Source organism: Ambystoma mexicanum, chromosome 6q (assembly GCF_040938575.1).
Source record: "Ambystoma mexicanum isolate Mex_15411 chromosome 6q, UKY_AmexF1_1, whole genome shotgun sequence".
NCBI lineage: Eukaryota > Metazoa > Chordata > Amphibia > Caudata > Ambystomatidae > Ambystoma > Ambystoma mexicanum.
This window is the reverse complement of record NC_090937.1, coordinates 949,756,400-949,780,056: the sequence shown is the minus strand read 5'-3', so window position 1 is coordinate 949,780,056 and position 23,657 is coordinate 949,756,400.

Genomic DNA, 23,657 nt, shown 5'->3' with positions numbered 1-23,657 from the left:
CTTACATTCACTACTTTGGTTCTGTTGTTTCCCTTACTTTCCCCTACTTCCAACCCCGAAATTCATGATTTTCATCACAGAATATGCAAAGAGAAGAGAAAACAAAAAACAACATATCTCTATGTATAATGTCTTCATTATTTTACTGTTTGTGCCTCAGAAATCTCTGCTGACCACCCTGTTCTTGTGTGCCCAAATGAGCGCACCAACTCATACAGGTTTTCATAATCTCTACTCTACTCATTGGCTTCATGTGCTACCAAGCTGAGATTTTCACTGGCTCAATTATTCATTGCTCCCCTAATCTGCTGAGCTCATATGTAACTCTTGTCTATGGCATAGTGAAACATTCCTCACTTTTGCCGCACTTAGGACTGCTCACTGCCTGAGTCTAATCTTAGGTTGAAACTCTTTAAGGCATCTAAAATTCCGCTTGAATAAGTCCTTAAACCTATCCTCTACTCTGTTCACTTCTTGCCTCTGTGCCAGTGACACAAGACCTAGCAGATCGAAAACAAATACCACATTGTTTCGCTCATTCTATCTTAGTAGGCACCTACCACTCTTGGACACAAACCCTGGCCTCAGTGGTGTACCCTTTACACTCCAGCTCTGGCTGAAACTCTCCCACAATATCAATACATACTCCACATAGGCACGTGCCTTCACCCTTGGTCATTCAAGCTTGGTCCTCAAAGCTTTACTAATCTTTGGCCCTCTGAATCTTACTATCTATGATGGAATAGTCACATGCTGAACCTATCAAGATGGGAAAATGTATCCCATTTAGCAGGAACTCAGCATGGAGCATCCCTCCTCGCTTAGATGTCCTCCCCACTTGGCTGACAGAAAAGCTCACGCATTCAGTCTACTCATCAAAACCTTTACTCATCCCATCATCTGTGGAATCTATGCAACTCTTCCCTTGGAAAGGTTCTCAGAACAGTATGCAAAATGTCCTCTTTTCTCACATTTCAGACATTCATCATTGAACCATTGATTGGTCAAGTGGAAAGTGCTCCCACACCTGAAACACTGTTTCACGCCCCTTCTTTCAGCTCCTCAGTTCACTCCCCCCTCTTTCTTTCACCTCTACTCCTTTGTGTGTGGTCCCGTTACCTCTGGCTTGGCCCCTTTCGTCTCACTTTTGTTCTCCCTTCCAAACCACACACACTCTCTTTCATGCATAGCATGATGTGTTCTAACTTCTTGGCGTTATTGAGCACCTCTTCTACACTAGGGCCTCCTTTAATCCAAATCTCCTCCTTTATATTATGCTCCCTAACTCTCAGCATGAACTTGTCCCCGACATGTTCACTGAATATTTCACAAAGGTTGCACTAGTTGGCAAATTCCCTCTGACAGGTGACAGAATCGTCAATGGCTCTAGTTCCACCTGCTCCAGAATCCCAAAGTAGTTGTGGTCCAATATTATTTTATATTTCTTCTCATAGTGGAGGCCCAATTTCCTAACATTTGTATTTTATGGATTATGAGATCCTCAGCCTTTGTCGCTCCACCGTTAACTGCCCCATGGTTCATCCTGTGCTGTTATCTTCTTGGTGAAGGGCCAAACAGCTGTGCCAGCATAGAATCACACGCCATACGACTAGAGGTTAAGATTCTCTCTGATTTTATTCATGAAGACAGAAACCAATGTGCGTGTGTAGGTAATGCCCCCCATCCTCCCCCCCCCCAGGCTGTATATGTCTACCCCAGTCTTCCTTCAATCTCCTCGTGACCACAAGGGTTAGCGTTCTTCTGGAACGAACTACCACACACTGATGAAGAAGCCTTGAAGTTACATTCAACTTATAGCTATATATACATACAGTCCCTCTATTCACCGTATTAGGAATTGCTGCCCTATATTTTAGTGCCGGGCCCATCTCCATTGTCTTCTGCAAAGAGTTGAAAACCTTTCTCTTCCTTTAATTAATCCTTTGATTAGGTTTAATAATTCCTTGCCATTGTGTTTTAATGCATCATTCTCTTGTGTATTGTAGTCCATGCGCCAAGATTGTTTATTGTTTCCCCCATTGTGCTGTTACATATTTTACAGCACGCTGCATGTTTTGGGCTAGGTCTGTGCTATATGAAACATATTAATTAAGGTAAATACATTTGAATTGGAACACGTATAGTGTTAATAGTGCTCATTTATAAGAAGAAATATTTTGCCTCAGCTAGTTTTCAAATACACTTAAAGGTTTGGATTTAAAATGTTTGCGTTATAAAGCATTTTTCATTTTAAGCGCGAGACACATTGCAGATGAAACCGTGAGGAAGGGTTCAGCTCTGTTCTGCTCCTGGCTGGTCCACAGCATTGATTGCTTGCATGTGGCTTTCTTCAATATCAAGATGCCTTCTTCGGAGGCACTCTTCATAAATCAGACCCTAAGTAGTTCTAAAGCTAGGTGTTATTTTTTTCTTTTTTCTGAGCTCATACATGGACATGTTGATTTATATTAATGATCATAGCAGGACTTCTTTGTTATGGCATACATCTGTCCTAGTCTTAGTATCCATTACCTGCAAGCTCTAAAAATAAACTGATAGTTATTCATGAAGCAGAAGGAGTATTCCTTTGTCAGCCACTCCATACATCCAAGTAGAAGCCAAAATACCTTCCCACAACACGGAATCATATTTTCAAAGTGCTCATTTGCGTTGATTTCTGATTGCATTTAAAATCGATCTAAATCTGGATAGATTGAGTAGAAATGTGCTGTTTTAACTTATCATTGGTGGTTATGTAATACATGACAAGTGTTGTTGCTTTTCCAAACATGTTCTGTAATGCAGCATTCTAAACACATCTGTGTTTTGTTTTCCAGCAACCAGTGACATTCGCCAATTTTACATGTCAAACTGTATGCATTCAATTACATCAAAGATCTGAGGCGAGCCTTTGCAGGTAGATCTATGGCCGTGTGACCTCCTGATGCTGACCAATCACCCTAGGCCAGGGGTCTGCTACCTTTGGCCCTCCTGGTGTTTCGGGTACAGTCCCCATGATATCTAGATATTGACTATGCTGGTTAGGGATGACAGGAGTTGCAGTCCAATATTTCTGGAGAGCCAGTGGTTTCAGAACCCTGCCGCAGGCCTTAGGTGACCTGCAGGGAAAATAACAGTGCCTCTGATTACAAAATTGAAGACTATTGCATACACTGAATATCATATTACATCCATGTTTTGCTCTAAGTGTGCCAGCTCTGTGCTTTGCAATATGGCAGGTTTAGATCGGAATGATATTTACAAGTCAAACAACTAGAAGCATGTCAGATGTCACAAATACGAAGAAATCCTGAAATGTACAGCCAATTACATTAACCTGCTGAAATCGGCGAATGAATAGCCCTCCATTTACTCAATCCCGAGACCACCTAGATTTGACCCGTTATAGACCCTACTTGCTACCATGAGTACTTTCTCCCTCCCTCCCTAGGGTTGCAACGTCATACTAGTGCCTGTTTATGCTGTGTCTTCCTTGTGATTTGTATACATTTTGTATAGAGCATGTGGCTTGCCCACACTTATCTTGAATTTTACTGTTGATGTTTCATTCTGCATGTATTTCATAACCTGTACCTAAGCTTTGCATATCCTGTACTGTTGCGCACAGCTACCTTTGGGTTTGGTGCGCATTATAAGTGAATACAACAAACAAACAAACAAACAAACGTGGCTGGTGAAGACAAAGTGAAAAAAAGAAAATCTGGCAAAATCTCCCAGACTTCAAAGGTCATTGCAGTGTCACAAATCGCATTTGCCAAATATGGAAAAATCAAGAAATACTGGGAAGATACAGGATTCTGCCAGGCATTCACTATTGCAGCATTGCTGGCATTCTCACTCACTGCATTGCAGCTCTCTGCCTCAACATTCAGTGCTATGTGGATGACACTGAGCTTGTTTTCAGGCTCCCCTCTGCCACCTCGTCTCCTTCTCTCACCTCTGTCTGTCTGCTATCCAGGAGAGGTGTGCCGCCAATGACCTCTGCCTTAATGCCTGTAAGATGGAGATTCTCCTCATCGGAACACCTGCACCCTCCTATCCTGTCACTCTCTGGCCGGCCTCCCTTGGCCCTCTTCCTGCTCCCACCCTTGAGGCAAAGAAACTCAGGGTCATCTTCGACTTACACTCTCCTTTGCTCCTCACATTTCTGATGTCTCAAAGAAGTCAAACAACCAAATGCACCTCCTCAGAGGTGTTCTTGCTTTCCTCTACTTACCCAGAAGCTCACTGTCTATAGAGCTCTGGTTCTCTCTAAGCTTGACTACTGCAACAGACTCTTTCTAAATCTGCCTGCTTCTTCTCTCCGCACTTTGCAACTCATCGAGAACAGGACTGCGAGACTTGCCCTTGGCCTCAAGCCCAGGGATCGTATATCTCCATCACTGAAATCTCTTCATTGGCTTCCAGTGGCTGCGAGAATTACATTCAAGACACTCTGTATTGTCCACAAGGCCTTCTGGGGCCTGGGTCCTCAATACCTCCAACTCTCTCTTCGTAAATACATTCCTACTCGGGCTCTTCGCTCCTCCCTCTCCAACTACCTCAGGGTCAGTCGCTTCTCCAAACAAAAATTTTGTGGGAGATCTCTTTGGTCAGCTGGGGCCTCCCCCTGGAACAGCCTCCCTGCCTCTCTGAAACTTGAATAGAACCATCAATGGTTTCGGAAGCACCTCAAGACCTTCCTCTTTGCTACTGCCTTCTCTCGTCCTCCCCCTTGCTGAGCTATGTCTGCTTCTGCTCTGGGCATCTGGCTACCCACTGATTTCAGGCCCTGATCCCTGCCACCCAGCCACACACCCGCACTGCCTCCTGGCATCCCTGCACTTGGGTCATCCCCTTACCTGCACTTATTCATACCCGCTGTTTGTGCTTAATTCATGCACTTGCCACCTGCTGGCTGCTCTATTGTCTGTTTTCTTTGATCATGTGTTCAGCACGTTCCACTCCTACCCTCCCCCTTGCACTTTCCGCCTTCCCCCTCCCTTGCACTTGCGCGTTCTCAATGTCACCGGGACTAGTAAGATCGGTGTCTCTGTCCTCCCTTGTACCCCTCCCTTGCCTCGTCACGCCCTAAAACACTTGTGTATGGGCTCAATATAAATACATTATCATATCATATCAAGTCAGACAAAACAAAGGCACTGAGGCATGCCCTAGTTGAAGACCACATTCTTTTGGCGGAGAACCATTCTGCTGTACTCTCCTCTGGGACAACTTCTCGAATCCAGTGTCAATGTTGAGGGATCACCCGAGGACAGGAGTGCACCAAAGACTACCGAACAAACAAGGGTTTTGGTGGCAGTCGCATGACTTCACAGGGACACGTTAAGGGCTCTATTCAACTCAGGCGAGAAAGGAGCACAGGGAGATGTAGTGCATTGTTGTGCATCTCTTCATTATGTATATACAATGTTTTATTAAAATAGCTCAAATGCAGTATTGAAAAAACAGATGTTTAACACGTTACATAATGCATCATAGTTAGTATTGATATGTCGTAATAGTTTATCTGAACATACTAGAACTATTTGGGAAAGAAGAGGGGCAGTGATGTCGGCAAGGTAAGTTCCGACCGTCTTTAATAACCTTTTCTATTGCATGCAGGGGTCGGGATTATTCTGGAATGGGAAGATGATCTTCCTTGGTTAACAGCAGTAGTTATCATGGTGCGAATAAATGCACACACTTAAAAAGGGTCATACACAAAATCACAGGTAACTGAATACAGCACAGGCGGGAAATCAGCCACCAGAGCCCATCAGCAACCATGGCCAGTCTTCAGCTGTATTTGCTTCATTGGATAAACTAGAATGTTTGACCTAATTCATTGGCTCGGAGCAGAGGATTAAACATGTCTTGTGGGGAATGATCGGCAGGATGCAACATGTCCAATCTACAATGTACGTTCAAATTGTCGGGACAACCCAACTTGAAGGTGTAAAACACAGCCTACTCAATGGTTATGTTGAGCAGATATATGTGATGTACAGTATAAAACGATGTGTTTTTAATGATTATTTTAATATATTGGTTCTGTGAGCCACTGTCTTGGTATTTAAAAAAAACTGCCTTAGTTGATACAATCTACAATGTACACATTTGCACATAAGATGGACATCCATTTTAAGACTATTTTCCCATATGCTATCCTCCTCTTTAGAAGACAGCACGGTGAGCTGCTGCAGAAAGTCCAGCCTACCAAAACACATACAGATAATGCCCAGTAAAAGCGGATATTCCCAGCTCGGACCCCTGCAGGAGGTTTTAACTGCAAATCTGGGTATCTTTTCAGCGTGGTGTAATACTTATTTTTGGATTTACAAATTAGAAGTACATTTTACATTGCACCAAGATATGTGCATGTGCCAAACAATTACTATACGCATGTGACCATCACACAGGCTCTTCTAGGTTGTGTGCAGGTTTGAAATTGGCACAGCCACACAGAGTAGCCTCTAGAGATCTAAAGTTGTGCCATGTCAGGTGTGTGGTCGTAAGCCAGTCATGGCTTCTAGGTTCACAACATATTGCATTCCGGTACACTTAATCCTAGATGAATAAAAATGAACAGGAATGCAAAAAGGAATGTGAAACAAATGCCTGGACTAATAAAACATGACGTGGAAGCTCTGTGTCAGCATATTTATAAGAAACAAAAGCGTGCATGAAGTATTGCTAGCAGGCTAGAACTCGGTTGTGTTATTTCTGCATTACAACTTTCTGAAGATTTAAGAATGTTCATATTCAGCACCTATTTTGCATGCATTTTACTTTCAAGAGAGAACATGAATTTGTTTGAATTCGGACAAGACCAATTATTTATTTTATGTTCACTCAGTTGATAAAATGGATACAATTTAGTTGAGTAATATTTAAAAGTTTCATTTAAAATGTTGTGATGCTACTGGTTCTCAGCGTGATGCAGCACAAGGTATGCCTTTGACCATGATGAGTCTTTTTGCTAAGTGTGATTCTTTCAGTTATTCACATTGCCACCAGTGAATCTGGTCTCCAAGCACCCTTACACTTCACTTAGCAATCTTCCAACGCAACACAGATAGCCTCCTCCAGCACTAAAAAGTTCCCGTGTACATTGGGGACAGCATCCATCCTTGCTGTGCCAGGTAGGTTCCACTTGAGCAGTAAAGCTCGTGGGGCGTTTAATTGCAAAAAAACAGAGCACTCCACTCCATCATCCAACGTGATAATTGTTTATATTTGATATATTTGATCCGGGTGAATGTGCTGCTTTTTAGTCTTTTTACTTAATTGGGCCACATAATTATGTTGTTTGTGAAACTTCCAAAATGGCAGCCGGAGTAATGATCAGCCCAGCCATACCTAAAGCAGCTTGATGCTGTGATTGGCCTGTGCCCCCATCAACCTGGCAAATCAGGAAGCCAGCAGGAGAACGCCGGCCCCCTCCCGATGGCCCCATTCCTAGGCTCCAGTACCTTTTCTCTCACTTCATCTCGCTTTCCTGCATGAAGCCCGATGATTTGACTCTGCGGGCTGCAGAAAGCATTCTCCAGCACCACGAGGCTCCTGCGTATATTGGGGACTGCATCCATCATTGCTGTGCCAGGTAGGCCCCACTCGAGGAGCGAGATCCGTGGGGCGCTTCAATTGCAACAAACAGAGAGCTCCACTGCATAATTTTTGGTGACAGCAGAGGAGTATCGTCCAGGCACGTCACCTCGTTGTCCAATGAAGTAATTAGATTTTCGTTCATTTTGTGTCCAATTTGACTTACGGAACCAGGTGACCTAACTACATTAGGCTGATTCATATGGTCCAGAGTACAGGGGTCGTTTTGTCGACGTTCCAAGGCGTTTATATATCCTTCCAAATAAATGAATTTGGAATGCATCATTGCAAAGTTTGAAGTATGGTCCTTAAGAGTGTCGTTGATGGACTCATAGAGCTTGCAGAAAGGTGCCAAGGCTATGGTAACCGATGACATGATTGCAAAAAGGTCTGGCTTCTTCGTTGGGGTGTCCTTGGAGTTGGTGTAAGAAACGTCACTCATCCTTCTGGGATAGGGAGGTGAGGAGTCGAAGGTAGCGGTGCAGGCCTGGCGTTTTGTGGGAGGTTTTGCTGTGGTTTTCCTAGTGTGTGCGCCAGATCCAAAGCCTCTTTGTGGGCCGGGTTTACGTTTTTTATAAAAGGACATGCAACAGTGTCAGGTGGAGTGTGGCCGTCAGCATGTTCTTGGGAACCCTCCCGACACTCTGGGCTTGAGTTAGTTTGGCCTGACTGGTCCAGATTGAGAGTTTGAATTGCTGGTGGCTGAGCGTGGCCCGGAGGGGAAGATTCCTTTGAGGGTTCAATATGATTTTTATCTCTGTGCGTTCGAGATGAAAAAGTCAAGTTGTTTGTTGATGTATTTAATGGTGTGCTTCATGTAGGCAGGTTGGTAAGTGGCACGTCCTTTTCAGTTTCGGACGTGTGGTTTTGTGCCAGGAGCAAGTCTGAAGCCAACGTTTCTGTATTCTGGGGGAAAGGGGGAAATGGCTGAGGAGCCGGGGCACGACCCAACTGCCATCTGGGACTCTTTGGAGTCACTTTCTTGAAGCTGGATGTTTCGTTTGCATTTGTGAGAGGTATCGTGGCCGTGCGAGGCTCAAAGAGTGCCTCCAATACATCCACGTCTGAAATCTCAGCAGGGTCACTCTGTTTCTGCTTGGTCTGCCTTAAGAAAAACATTTTTAAGGAGTTTTCTAAAGTGGCGGATGTTGCAGATTTAGACCGTACCCCTTTCTTGAATGATCTTTTTGTGTAAGACCCTTTACTTTGAGTGATGATTTCTTTCCATTTGTTTAAGGGGCCACTGTGTGGCACTTGAGAGTTCAGAAGTGAGCCAAAACACTTTGGTCTCACATGGAGTTTCATTGGTGGTCTAGGATTTGCTTCCGAAGGAACCACTCATGGCGGTGAGATGAATTGGCCCTGTCTTATTTCTTTGAACCCTTGCCCAGTATGGGGTTTTTCAATGGTCAATGGTGGAAAAAGAGACTTGTTGCATGGTGTTGGACCATGCTCGTGAGTCATAACTTGCACGGTCTGGCGAACACTCTGGCAAGCACTCGCACTTTCATCGGTGTCCACACAGGGGCACTATGTAATATCTTGGCCGCAAACCTCCCTCTCCCTGACGTGTTCTCCCGAGCCAGGCATGTTATCCGATTCCAGACCTTGGGTCTCGGCGGGCAGGATGTCCACTCCTCCGTTGCTGTGTAGCGAGACCTCAGATGAGTCACGGTAGGCTGCACCGAACACTCCGCTTGCCTCCGTCTGCGCCCCCGACTGCTCGTCAGCGTGGGCAACCAGCCCTCTTCTGAGGGATGGGTGCACATCGCCATTTATGAGTGGCGTGGAGGCCGCAGGGGCCAGAGCCCAGCTCTCAAGGATCTCAAGGTCTGGGTCCAAAGGGTTCCATCGAGGTAAGGAGCTCAAGGGATGAGGCGGGGTGTGGAAGGGCCCCTTTCTGCTTCGAGATCGATGATGCCCTGTTGTCCATGGGGCCTTCCATTATGTGTAATTTTACTCAATGGTTGTTTGAGTTTGAGTCTTTGCTTCTCTGGTTTAGTTGGCAGCACACGCTCCAACGAGATGGGAAGCGTCGAGTTTTGTAAGGTGCCCGCATGCCACTTGATTGATGATGAGGGTAATGTCGACACACTTGTTCCTGAATCAGCTGTCACAGGGCAAAAACTTTGAAGTCTTCGGCAGTCATTCTCCAGACTTATTCACAGGAGGAGGCCTCAGTGGGCTCGCCCTCTGCCATCCTCTCTGCAATGACTGCCGAAGACTGTCACTCTGCACCCACTCCGTGTCCCGCTCCACGGGTGTTGTGGGTATTAGTAAGGAACCCCGCCACCTCAAACAGCAGCAACTAGAGACAGACTCTGTGTAGGGACTGCCGAAGACAGTCACTCTGCACCCACTCCGCGTACCACTCCGCGGGTGTTGTGGGTATTAGTAAGGAACTCTGCCTCCTCAAACAGCAGCAACTAGAGACAGACTCTGTGTAGGGACTGCCGAAGGCTGTCACTCTGCACCCACTCCACGATGTTTAATGTATTAGCAATGTATGCAATGCCCAAGGAAATCAGCAGGCCACATACTATATTACAGTTATCAAAATCTATGTCCAGGCCTGAGCAAACTGTATGTTAATCCGCATGTGAATCCGCATGTGAACCATTCTCCAGAACACTCAGGCTTGCAACTTTTCAGTTTAAAAGGAAAGATTTCTTAAAATGTCCTCATGGTTGAAATTTGCCCTGCAAGGATAAAGTTTATCTGCAGTTCAAATGTGTCTTGTATTTAATGACTGAAGTTGCACACATTTCATTTTAACCAGAAGAATCTGAAATGTAGGGTAAAACTGAAATGTTTCATTTCTCCTTTGTGATGCATGTTCAAAGTGGAGCTAGAAAGTGTCAAAATGGGAAAATGAAAACTTCCAAGATTCATTTCTCAGCTGTAACACACACAAGGCCTAACCCAGACCAGGAATACACATGAAGGAACACACACAAAGGGCTTGACAACTTGTTTGGCTTCGCTCTGAAGAGTATATCTATAATGGCCATGCCAGATTCCAATAAGGAATGCAGAGTCACCAGCTTCACAGGGATTGTCTTCATTTGTCAAGAATCCAGGCATATGGTAAAACAAAAAAAATAATAATTATGCTAGCTCAATGGAAAGGTCACTGAACTCCAGGGCAAAATGCCTTCTGCCATGCACATAAACACATTATTAGCATAGAAAAGGGAATTTTTAGGTTATGTACCAACACTAGCTTCTTTAGGGACAATGCAGCAACTTCACATTAGAAAACGTGATTCATTTACATAAGGGAAATCCCACATTAAATGTGCAATCACTAAATTGAGCTCTGCATAGCAATGGAAGGTTTCCGAATGACAGGAAATGGCAACAGTTTTTAGATAAAAGTAACAGTTACCAGAATATGTAAAAATATACATGGTGCCAAATTTTGAAAAGGCCAAAATTGGCAAAAAACGCATAACTGCATCAAATCTTATTTTAGCGTGGTCATTTAAAGTCTCAAAATTTGTGCATCAACATGCATAATCAGAAAAAATGTATCTGATCAATTTAACATATTTCAAAACTGAAATTAAGAGTATACATACACAATAGGCTTTTCTTCCCACCTTTGGAACTGGAAAGCCAAAGGTGGGAAGTTTGAGCTCTACCTCTTTCTGTTTCAAGAAAGAGGTAGAGCATTAGCATGTAAATTACATGCACTCAGGACATACGAGAATAAGGAAGCAGCAAAAAGAATTATGGAACATTGAGAGATGGACATGTGGAACTATCTAAATAAAGGAGAAAAGGACCTGACGGTATGACCCCAAGAGAGAAGGAGACTAGTTAATTGAGAAAAGAATGACCATTCTATGCAAGATTGATTTCCAAATAGCCACCTGAAGTGAGGGTTTGCTCAAGGAATGATTTCAGGATGACGGAGGCACATGCCAGCGCTCCAAAATCAGAAGTTACATCGAAAAAGGTAAATTAAAAACCAAAATCAACCCCGGAACTGTCCATATAGATTTATCAAGGTAAAATTTGGGAGGACAAAGATAAAGGAACTGCAGGGAATGTAATTGAAAAAAGGGAACACAGGTGCAAATATCTCCTAGCTGGGGAAGATAGTTATAGACCAGATATTTGTGTACCAGAATGCAGGTGGAGAGAGTTTATTATATTTATTAAGAAGTGTGCAACATACAAAACCCTCTATCCCCTTATCTTTCAATGTGAAAACAGACAGAGGTGTAATGTAGTTGGAAAAGTCCAGGGGGGATAACATTGTACATGTTACAGGGATAATATATGTTTAGCACGAAAATACATGCAGGCTGAAAACCACAAACAGAGGCAGCCATTAATGTTTGGCAGGCATAAACAGATTGAACAGTTGCACATGGTGGTAGCTTGACAACAGGACACTCAGAAGCATATTTAAAGCTGCTTGCATAGCTCTATTACAAGTTACACACACAAGTACGGACTACAATCACACACTCATGATTATTGAAAGTCATACATGCAGGATTAGAGAAAACTATACACATGTATTTTGAGAACATCATATGCATGTGGGTTCAGAGTAGAGTGGACAGATCCATGACATTATTGGTTTTGAATTCAAACCTAAAGGAACCAAATTAAGATGACCATTGTCTACAGTCAAGTGTCTTGCACTTGGCCTATACATATTCAGTACCTTACACTTATGTAGGGAAGTAAACTTACTGTACATGTATTTGAAAGGTCAATGATTTAAATAACTTTCTCAGATATCATACTCAACTTGATAATGGAGAACATTGAATGTTTAAAAAGTGTTTGCATCATTTTGAAAAGTGTTCATTGAGAAACTGAAATTTAGAGAGAAACCAATGTAGAGTTGAACAGGTTAGAATCTCTAGTATGTTTTAGAATCCAATATATTTACATGAGGACTGTTTAAATTAAGAGTGAATGTGCGTATGAACAAATAATAGTGAGACTTCCATAGGCAGGTAATTTGTTTTCATGTTGTAGATTATTGGATTGGTTAATCATATATTGTATTCATCGCCATGGTAAAAATGTGGAGACCAATTTAGTTGAAGTAACACTATTATTTTAAATACATTCAGATGTTTGACTAACCTCACTGTATGTTCCTTGCCCAGAATTGTGTGGTTTGGTTGTATAAAGGGGTATGTTTGATTAGCCTGTTATGCAAGCGCGAGGCTAGAAATCAAATGATTTAGAAAAACACAAATATTGCTACCCCATTCTTGACAGTTCTTTTAGCCTTCAGACTGCCCTAAGCTATAAGCACAAAATATTCAAAGTTCAGCCACCAAAAATGTTAATCCAAATCTCAAAATGTCCAGCCCTAAACAGAAAAAGTACATCAAGTAAGGACTAATGGGAATGCACTTCCAGGGTTTACTCACAGTCCAGCCTCTACACAAGCTCTTGCTTTCACAAGGTCTCAGAAGACCATTGGGACCATTCGTTTAGGTTATTTTAGTTCCTCTGGTTTCCTAAAAATATAGAGTACTCTTAACAATGCTCTATGTATATTGCAGTTCTGTCTTCAAATTAGGGTTTCTGCAACATTCAGCTCATTCAATAGGTCTGTCCCATAACTGCTGTTTCTTAAGACTTCATAAACGTTCAACCGAAACCTACATGTGTTTCTTCAGCATTCTCAACAGCTCTCCCAGATTTGTGTTCCAAATCCATTATGGGTACAGGCATTTCCCCTTCACAGTCATGGTGATTTTCTGGCAGGCAATATGTCACCCTACTCCCACAGATCAGTCAGGAATCCTCTTTGATTAGACTTCCACATCCTTGGCAACAGAGCCAAGCATCCACTAGATTTATCTCTCCTCAAACAGCAAGTCCTCTGATGAGTAGGGGCTCGGGCAAGCTCTCTGCTAAGTAGCTACTGCAGGTTGGCCAAGGCAACGGCGAATGTCTTCCTGGTAACAGAGTCCCTGTATATCCAGGGATGGTTCCAGAGGGCATATGCCTCTTTCCAATGCCTTTACCCCCTCTTTTATAGTGCTTCCAGGAAATTGTAACCTTTCTTGACCCTCCAGACTGGCTGGGATTCTAATGTGAAATATGTAAACAAATGCCTCAAGTAATGAGTGACGCTCCTTCCAAAATAATTTGAATCCCTGATTTGGGATTGCTTTGCATAGTTTAACTTCGAAATGTCACTAATTCATTCTCTCTTTGTCTATAAACACAGTATGTAGCCTTACAGCCCTCTTTGATTTCCCCAAACACTGGAACATGTCTTTGAAATGCTGTGGTGTTAATTTCAGGACCTTCTTAGTTGTTTGCATGCAGAGTTTGAGCACAGACGCTCCAGACAGAGTATGTCTCATATTTAGTTCTAGAATGTCTTTTAGCAGGAAAGCAGTAAAAGGCATCGTAGCCTCAGAGGCTTGGCCTGTTTCCTAGCAAGATGTCCTTTGTATTTATTTTTAGCAGTTAGAAGTCGGGCTCTGCATAACCTTAGTGGGTGTGATATCATATCTGGGTGTCATGGCAATTTTGTGGGATTCCACTCTTTTCAACCTATGTGAGGAGTTCATCCAACTAACCAAACTGGGTATTGGATGTGTTCCACACAACATGCAAACAATGATGCACCTCCTATCTGACACTATTTGCTATGCTTTTGTTTGGGTATTGGACTTTGTTTCCCAGTATGCCACCAATACTTCAAATCTTCTCTCTGTTGAGTTAGCCATACAACGGTTATTAGACTTTCTTACCCAGCATTCAGCAAAAGACTAATTCACTCATGATCTTGCGGTACATTCCCCTTGACCTTCTTAGGTTCTTGTCCTCTTTGTCCTTATCTGCCCTGTTCTATTGCTCTTATGCATTGGCCACAGATATATTGCTTTATATATGTGCTAACCACAATAATCTATGGCCCCCTCTCTTTGATCTCCGATACACTCACCAGATCTGAATCTCTCCTGGAAAAATATCTGACCTGCATCATCTCAGTCATTCTCCTCTTCCTATTCACAGGTTCACAGCAATTTTGAAAAGTTCTGTCTCTGCTCCCACTTCTGCTAACCGTGTCTGGAATCCCCCTTTTTCAGTAATCCCTTCCATGTTCTATGCAGCAGCGTCTTTCTCCTCGATGCCATTGAGGGAGTAGGTGCAGTGGAGGCTGGAAGTGTCACATCAGATGAGGCCGATGAGTACCCATAACCCTAATGTCATATCACACACCTCGTACCCTGTATACAATTGAGTATGCAAACATGACAAGTATGTCGTGCCCAACACCAGTACAGCCCTGCTGGCGCTCCGACCCACTTCAACCTGGTTGCACACATCCAAATAGACATTGCACCCAAACCACATTCTTACACCACTCACACCTCAGACAGGCCCCCTGTATCATCCTCACAAGATGCACCTGCTGGCACTCAGACACACATCCCCCTGACACAGCACGACTTCTGTTGTCACCACCGTGCTAGCACATGCCCAAAGTTATATCAGTGTCAAGAACCTTCACCACCAGCAAATGACCAGCCGCACACATCAATGATACATGTGAGCCACTCGTCCCATCCACCACGCACCATCCTGCAGAATCATCACCAATGCAGTAACTGCCATAGGCAGCAGTCACACGTGTCAAAAGCAGCCACAACACCATATTATACAGCATCAGCCACTGCACACACCATGTTTGCACACCACGCATGCACCTGCCAAGCATCCCCGACACAGGAAAGTATGCACCATGCCATGGCCACCACTATGTCCATGACAGAGCATTGCCATCTGAAAGTACTAGCACTTATGTCTGTGCACACCCATCACTGATGCCCTGCCTTTCTAACCCCCACAGGCACATCATCTGCCAATGAGGCTGAACATCCCGGACCACCAGGCCATGCCGCCGATGGACCACCACCACGTGCACACAGGACTCAATTGTATCCTCCAGCAGATGTGAGAGGGCAACAACTCCTGCACCACAGCCACCCCCAAACGAGGAGGTACCTGCACCCCAGCCACCCCCAAACCAGAAGGCATGGGCACCCCAGCCACACCCCAACCAAAGGGGTCAAGATGAGAACACAATGGGATGACAGTGGAGTAGGAAGCGTGGGTACAGACCACAGTTATGAGGGGGCCGTGGGCTTCAGTCCTGTGGGCCTAATGAGCCCCCAAATCTCACCCCTACGCAATGTCCGGGGCATTGAAGGGCGCCTTACAATACTGGAAGAAAGGTAGGAATCCCTGGCCTCAATGGTCCAACAGCACCTGCATGAGGCCCAGCTAATGCAGGAGGTACTTAAGGCCAGCTCAAGAAGAACTGCACAGTCACAAAGCAGATTCACAAGTGCCATTTTGTAACTGTCCTGCCATGTGAGGGAGGGGAACTGTGTAATGCCCTCCCTGGTTGAGTCAATTTCCATGTTGGTGCAGGCCTTCATGGACCATAGGCACCTCTCCATGCCACTGCCTCCCTCCACAAATTCCACAACAGGGATTTCCCAACAGAGCAGCCCAAGGCAGCGCTCTGAGGGCTGTTTCGGCCTGCAGAAGGCTGCACCCCTGACTCTAAAAGAGGCACGAAATAAGGCATTGTTTGGGTAGGTGTGGGAGGGACAGTTGGGGTGAGGGTGTGTGTATAGTTGGACAGGGGGTGTTGGGAAGGACAGTTGCGGTGGGGGGGGTGGGTATTGTTGGGGAGGGGGTGTTGGGAGGGACAGTCGGGCGGGGGGTGTCTATAGTTGTAGAGGGGGTGTGGAGAGGGATAGTTGAGTGGGATCGTAGACTGATTTAAGGCTTGTCAAACATGTACATAGTTTTTTATCTCACAATATTTTTCGTGTTGCAAAAGAAATCATGACTGGACATTGATCTTTCAGTGTCAGTGCATTTATTCATGTACAGTGCCCAGTGACCAGTGTGCTAGATGTCCTGTGCCATGTGTGTAACAGGTGCTCAGAAGTAGTGGTGTGTGAGGTCTTCACGTGTGACACGTCCATCCATGCCATCACGGCGCTGTGCAATAGGCAGCTCATGGTCACTATTGTCCTCAGCCTCTGCTGGGTGCATGTCCATGTCGGGGGGCAGGGGGATGTTGCGCCTGATGCACATGTTGTGCCACATGGCACAGGCAAGCACAATTTTCCCAACCTTTTCTGGGTTGTACAGCAGTGCTCCCCCTGATCTGCTGAGACAGCAAAACCTGGCTTTCAACAAGCCAAATGTCTGTTCTATGGTCCAGCGAGTACGTACATGGGCATAGTTGTATGCCTGCTCATGGATATTGTGGGTTTGCCTGACGGAGGTCATCAACAATGGCATCGGGGATACTCAGCATCACCTGCACAGGAGCAACATGTACATGTCAATTTAATGTTCATTTCATGTTTTCACAGGCTGTATAGTGTTAATTTGAGGAGACAAACATGCACAAGCAACAATGATTTTAGCTAGCATATGTCCAATTCTGGGTACCAAAAGGGCACTTTGTCGGAATGCGTGTGGGGTGTGTGTTGTGCAGTGGCATTCACATGGGCCATTCACAGACAACATGACCTCTGCAACTGACAAACATGGAATGGATGTAAATGTCATTAATGTGTTACAGAAAATTTCCACCTATATGTCCATGTATGACGGTACATTTGGCATTTCTCTGAGATGCATGTGTGATTTTGTGGATGTGACAAATGTAACCTCTCACCCTTCCACCCTCCCACTGAGCCTGCACCAAGAATCCACCCTCCCCTTAGCCCTCTGATACATGATGTCACCATGAATCCGCCTCGTACTCCCGGACTCTGGTTAAAGAAATATGGGCAATAAGCCCCTCACTGCAAAGACTTTTGATGTAACACTTGCATGCCTCTCATCAATATACCACCCCAGCTCACCCCAGACCCCTGATCATATGTGTGCCAATATATTCCCCTTACATTAACAAACAATAAACCATTGTCTCATGAGATCTAATGGAACGATTGATGAATGTGACAATATAATCATGTGAATAGGCTAAGCACCCGTGCCCATTTACTCTCACTTTTATTGTCCAGGTCAGATGTTTAGTAATATATCTCTTATATGTTAAAATGTATAAAGAATGTTCAAGGTATGTGTTTCACAAGGGCAATTGTTAAGTAGTATAAATTGTAACAGTTCGGACATCATCTGACCCTGTGCTCCACCCAGAAGAGCCCAGCTTACCTGTGCACCCCGCGCTGGCACCATGTGGACCTACGCCAATCCTGGAGCATCGTGCCTAAAGAATACATAATGTCTAGTCCGCACTGTCCAATCCCCACACTTATGTGCCCACTATATTCTACATCATCAATGACGTGATTTTGTAATAAATATGAATGTTTTTCCATTGTCTGGCAGAGCGCTCTTGGAGTTTGCAGAGTTCTCTGCTTGCCCTATTTGGTTTCTGGATAAACTTTACTTTTTATCTTTCCCCGCACTTGGTCCTGGTCTCATTCCCTCCCGGGGTGTGTCCATTACTGACTCTCATTGGGGGAGTTATCACTGTATTTTTGGGGGATGCTCACTTTCAGTAGGCTGACATGGTCCTGTACGTGACACTGGAGTGCATCAATTACCTGGAATAGCAAACGCGAAAAATAGGCTTGCGAATTCCCAGATAGCTCACCAACAGTGTGCTGGTATGTGCCTGTGGCTAGAAAGTATAGCACAGACACTACCTTCAGCAAAGGGGGGATGACTGTGTGAATATTGATGAGGCTGGATATTGGGGATTTGCTGGGCCATGATAGCCCCCCTTCTACTAAAGCACATCCTCTGCATCCTCCGCCTCACCGCCTCTTCAATTAATAGATCTGAAGGCACGGCCTCCAGCTCCAGTATTGCTACAGCTACTGCTAGCATTGTGGTGTTGTAAGGGGTGTGGGAGTGGTATTTTTGTGCTGTGTCACATCCCATTGGGGCCACCTGTGACGATTCTGTGCACCTGTGGCATGTTTCTACACACCAGAATTCGCTTACCGCCTGGTCCGGGATCCTGTTTTAAAGTTGTTACCGACATATCCATGACAGTGATTGCGTGTCCATGCACCTCGAAATGTGCACTTACTGATGCCATGCCGGAATTTCAGGCACGGGTGCTGCATGTCTCTGCAGATACCGACTGCCGGGTGCAGTGGGTCACTTGCGATGCCGGTGTTACCGGCATCGCGACTCAGACTATGCCGGTCCAGAAAAAGGTGCTGGAACAAATATACTGGCAACGCTATTTCTGGACCGGCATACGTGTAATGAGGCCCAGTGTCTTATCATGGCACTGTTGGGAAAGGCCTCAATACATTTTGGGACAGCTTTGTGCCCCACCCAATAGTCAATAAAGGGGCCACTATTTAACTTTGATGCCAAACGCACGCAGTCATTTTCCTTGCTATGATGATATATTTTATCCTTTATCCATTCCTTTAGCTTGGGCTGTTTCAAAAGCCTATTTTCATTAGCGAATGCTTGCGTCCAAATACTGTGTATGACCCATAGGCTTCCAAGGGTACCAAAACCCCTCATGATCATGTATATCACTATATGCCTGCATGACAATAGCCACTATTATACCATTATCTAACTGCGTCAGTTTATCATACCCCATGATTAGTTTACAGTCAATTGCTACTGATATTCTCATGAGATCAAACTCCAACAAGATGTATTCTATTGAGGGTGATGTTGGCATTTTAAACAGCAACCGCAGGATTTTAGATTTGAATTTAATCAGATATGCCCTGAAATTAGTCCCCCACACTTCCACACCATACAACATGCAATGCACTATTTTTGACAAGTAAAGCAACAATACTGTCTTAATGGAACATCCACCCTGTTCATTTATGAAGCTGCTCAAGGCATGTGCAACTCTCAAACAATTCGCTTTTTTTTATCCACTGAGGTGTCCAATTCAACATATTATGAATAATAACACCCACGTACTTGTAGCATTCCACACAATCAACTACTTTCCCATTTAACTTTCACGTGGGTTTTGTGATTTGTGTTCTCTTTGTTTTACCCTGGAATGCCACTATCTTCATTCTTTCAATATTAATGTGGTGCCCATTTTCCCTTGCATAGTTACCCAACTCATCAAGCTTGACTTGAAGCCCCTTTTGGGGTGTAATCAAGGAGGAGGAGGTAATTGCCATAGCCGAGCCAAACAATTATGAGCACCCCAATTTTCACTGGGCACTCAGCATCAAGATTTAAGGTCACTGAAAGATCTGCCAGGTACAAATGAAATAGAATAGAGGCCAGGATACATCCCTGTTTTACCCCTCTCATGGTCGGGAAGTAAGAAGACAATCTCCCTTCACCGTCCAACCTCACTCGAATACTAGTGTCAGTGTCCAGCAGCCAAATCATTGTTAACAGGCCAGTAGGAATATTCCACAAAACACGTTTTTTCCATAGTTACGTTCCTCATGAACGTGTCAAATGCTGCACTAAAGTCTATAAATGCCCCATTGACTGGTAGTTGATGTCTGTTCCAAGCATATTCAATGGTGGTTTAGTGATATCAAGGTAAGGAGGTTGTGGAGGGTGCTAGATTTGGCTCTTGGGGAGGAGAATCTTGAATTTTGCAATCCACTCGTTCAATTTATCCAGTAATACCCTTGCTAACATATTTGCGGGTATGAGTTAGTTGGATTTTTCCAGCATCCCTTTTGCTGGATTGAAAGGATGGTACTCTCCAAGAGGGAGGAAATTGTGCATGGGTCCCAATCAACACAGTGTATGCAGAGCTGTGGCCCATATCCCAATGCGATAGCTTCAAAGACCATTACAAGTACCATTCAGACCAACGGATCGTGAAGTTAGCAATTTCGCCATCCTCTGGTGATATCAGCAATTGTTGATTTACACACCCATCTCTGATTGACATTAGTATAAGCGTCATCACCGGGTATCAGAGCCCCCCGTATATTTCCAATATGGATACACCAGCTCTTCTCAGAGATGTTATCAATAGATAGATATTTTCTGCCAGACCACCTCACAATTGGCCAAATGCCCATGTTGTTATTGTTCCTGGCATGATGTGCTAGACGCATCCACAACTCAAAATTGTCCCTTGCATGGCGTCTTCTCAGCCACCCATGATAATCCACTTTAAGAGCTTTGATGTTTTTTTAATAATAATGGCTGCCATATACTCACCTCTTCCCAATTGCAGTGTCTGCGCAATATCACGCCTCAATTCTTTTTTCACAGCATCAATTAGTTTATTGTACCATGGACTGTGACTATTGTCCCCATTCCACCATTCACTGGGGCACTTATAGCAGCGTTTTGATTGAGTCACCTTTTTAATGGACGCAATCAATTTGGATCAGTCCTCTAACAAGGCTAATCCATTAGTTGTGCACCCAATATACCATCTCGCTGCAAACATGGGAAGCAATCTATCCGCAAAAACCTTAGCCTTCTCATGTTTGACTGGATTCCAACTTATTCGATTTGCCCCTTTGTTTAGACAAATGTCATCATTTAATTCAAAGTAACTACCGCCCTGACATGCATAGAACAAGTGATAAATGGGAAGACGATCACTTTCTTTGCATGTTAATACATCCATATACTGTACTACTCCAAGAGCCACATCATTAACGAAGGAATAATCTAGAGAAGAGGCACTCTTCCCATGGGATTTCAGGGCATGGACCTCACAATGACCATTTAGCATGGCTGTGTTATGCAACTCAAATAAAGAAATCCAGCCTCTGCCCTCTATATCTGTGTCTGCACAGTTATAAGGGCCGGACTCACTCTGATCCGGTGCACATGCACTTTGTGTGCCTATTTTTGAATAGAATCTCCTGCAACTAAGATAGGCTATCAGAATCAGACTCACTCAATAGGATTTCAACTGTCGGGATGTTTGATTTGTTGCCACTGTGTTGAGAGGATCATATACATTAATCAGTAAGGGTGTGTTATGCCCTCACAGGTTACAGCAGATTACCACAGCTTGTATCATAGGGGTTGTCCACTTGGTATCCTCTAGGCTCCATGGGCGCCGAACGGTAGCCAGTAGTCCAACGCTTGGTCCACCAATGGGACCCTTTGTTGCCATGATCTGCAAGGTGCTATGGCCATCAATTTCACAGGGCACCGTCACCCATGTCTCCTGCAAGTGCTACAATGCCAAACAGATCTATGTTCGCCAATAGTCCATCATCTGCAGACCGGTGGGCAAAGCCCCCTAGTATTCCAAGAGCACACCACACTAGTGTTATCGAGATGTTTTTGAAAAATGGGCCTTAAAGGATCTTGGGAACCATTGCCAATACCCATCTTTGTCACACACTTCTTCATGTTATATCACATTTTCACCTATATCAGAAGGTTCCCTATTAGACTTTTCACCTTGTACAACACACACATTCAAGGCACTTTCCCTATTTCCCGTGGGTACCACTTCTTTGGGTGGAGTCCTGTGTGCATCAGTGATGCTAGCTTCGTATTTGGCTTTTCTCATGTGTATTTACCCACAACCATAACCTTGTTTGAAAAGAATGTCTTCATATTGTAAAATGTATTCCATTGTAGAATCTGATCTCAATCGAAGTCCCATTTACCTTATCCTCCAACTGATCTACAATCATTATGGCCTGAGTAGATATGAAGCGGAGTGGAACGATTTCATGTAAAATATGCAGCACTTTGGCCCTATTTAGTGGGGGATTTGGATACATGCCAGACAAAGAGCTCATCTGCAGTGCCCTAATCGTGTCCCCGCTCTTTACATTATGATTTGACATGTTTTTATTCTGATTGACCCCCCCCCAATGTTTTCACTCACTCAACTTGCAATTGTCTGGGAGGCCGCATTGATTCAACAAACATTCCTAGACTTCACTGCTCACTCAGGAATCACAGTAACTCTTTGTGGCACTCCTACAGCATCACTAGCATTACGTGACTTCAACACACCTATATTTCACTGCTTTCAACACACAGTCAATTACACCCAGGGTCAAGTGTTTTTGACTGATCACCAACACTTATAGTGCAGATCCTATTATCCAGGTGTCAAGATTCACCAGCAGAGTCACACAAATATTTGTGAAGATCATTTGCGTGCACTGATTCTTTGACATGATTTGAATTGAGTGACCGCTCCTCTGATGAATCTCTATCACTTGTTCACCATGGCCTCAGGCTGTATTGTCTGAGATCCCCTAAAACTTTGGAAACTATTCGCCATGCACTAGTTCTGAATCAATGTTGAGTAAGTTTGCATCATTGTGTTTGATACACCCATTACTCATCATTGATTTATTTTTCTGACCATACATTATGACTTGTGCAGATTTCTTTTTCTTTTTTTTTTTTTTGGTCTTAGGCCTCACATTCTTTTTCTTTACTATATGCTGTGATCGATCTGTGTTGTTTTCTGGGACATTGTATCCACCACCATTTACTTCAACTGGAATTCTAGGTGTCAATGCTTGCGTAATCCCAATCTCTTTTCCAGATACACCCTGTCTCCCTCGCAATTCTTGTTCCACTTCCTTATGCCCATTTGTGTCTTTATCACTCATCGTAATGTCAGAGTTTATGACACAATCTCTAAACGACCTCCTGCCTCGATTTATACTCTTATGCAGTAACACTGATTGAACATCAATTTGCCCTTCCATTTGCTCACATGTTCCAACCAGTGTCGTCAATAGTTTTTCAAAAATCTCAAACATTGCCATAGAGAATACACTCACCAAACTCACATTTGAAACATGTGAGTTATTAAGATTCTCCTCTCTTATTCACAACATTTCATCTGTCATTAGCTCCCCGTCTCATGTCCCTGGGATCTGACAACTTTCATGGGCCAATTTCCCCGACATTACACCAATTTCACCTAATTCGACTTCTGATGATATCCCTAAATCAACTTGCACATTACATTATGTCAATGGAGTGGACGAGATGTCTTGACCCAACCCCCCTCACTCTCAAAGGAATCCATATCTATAGGCAGTTCCCCAGAGAATTCCATTTTCACATTTGTACTTATG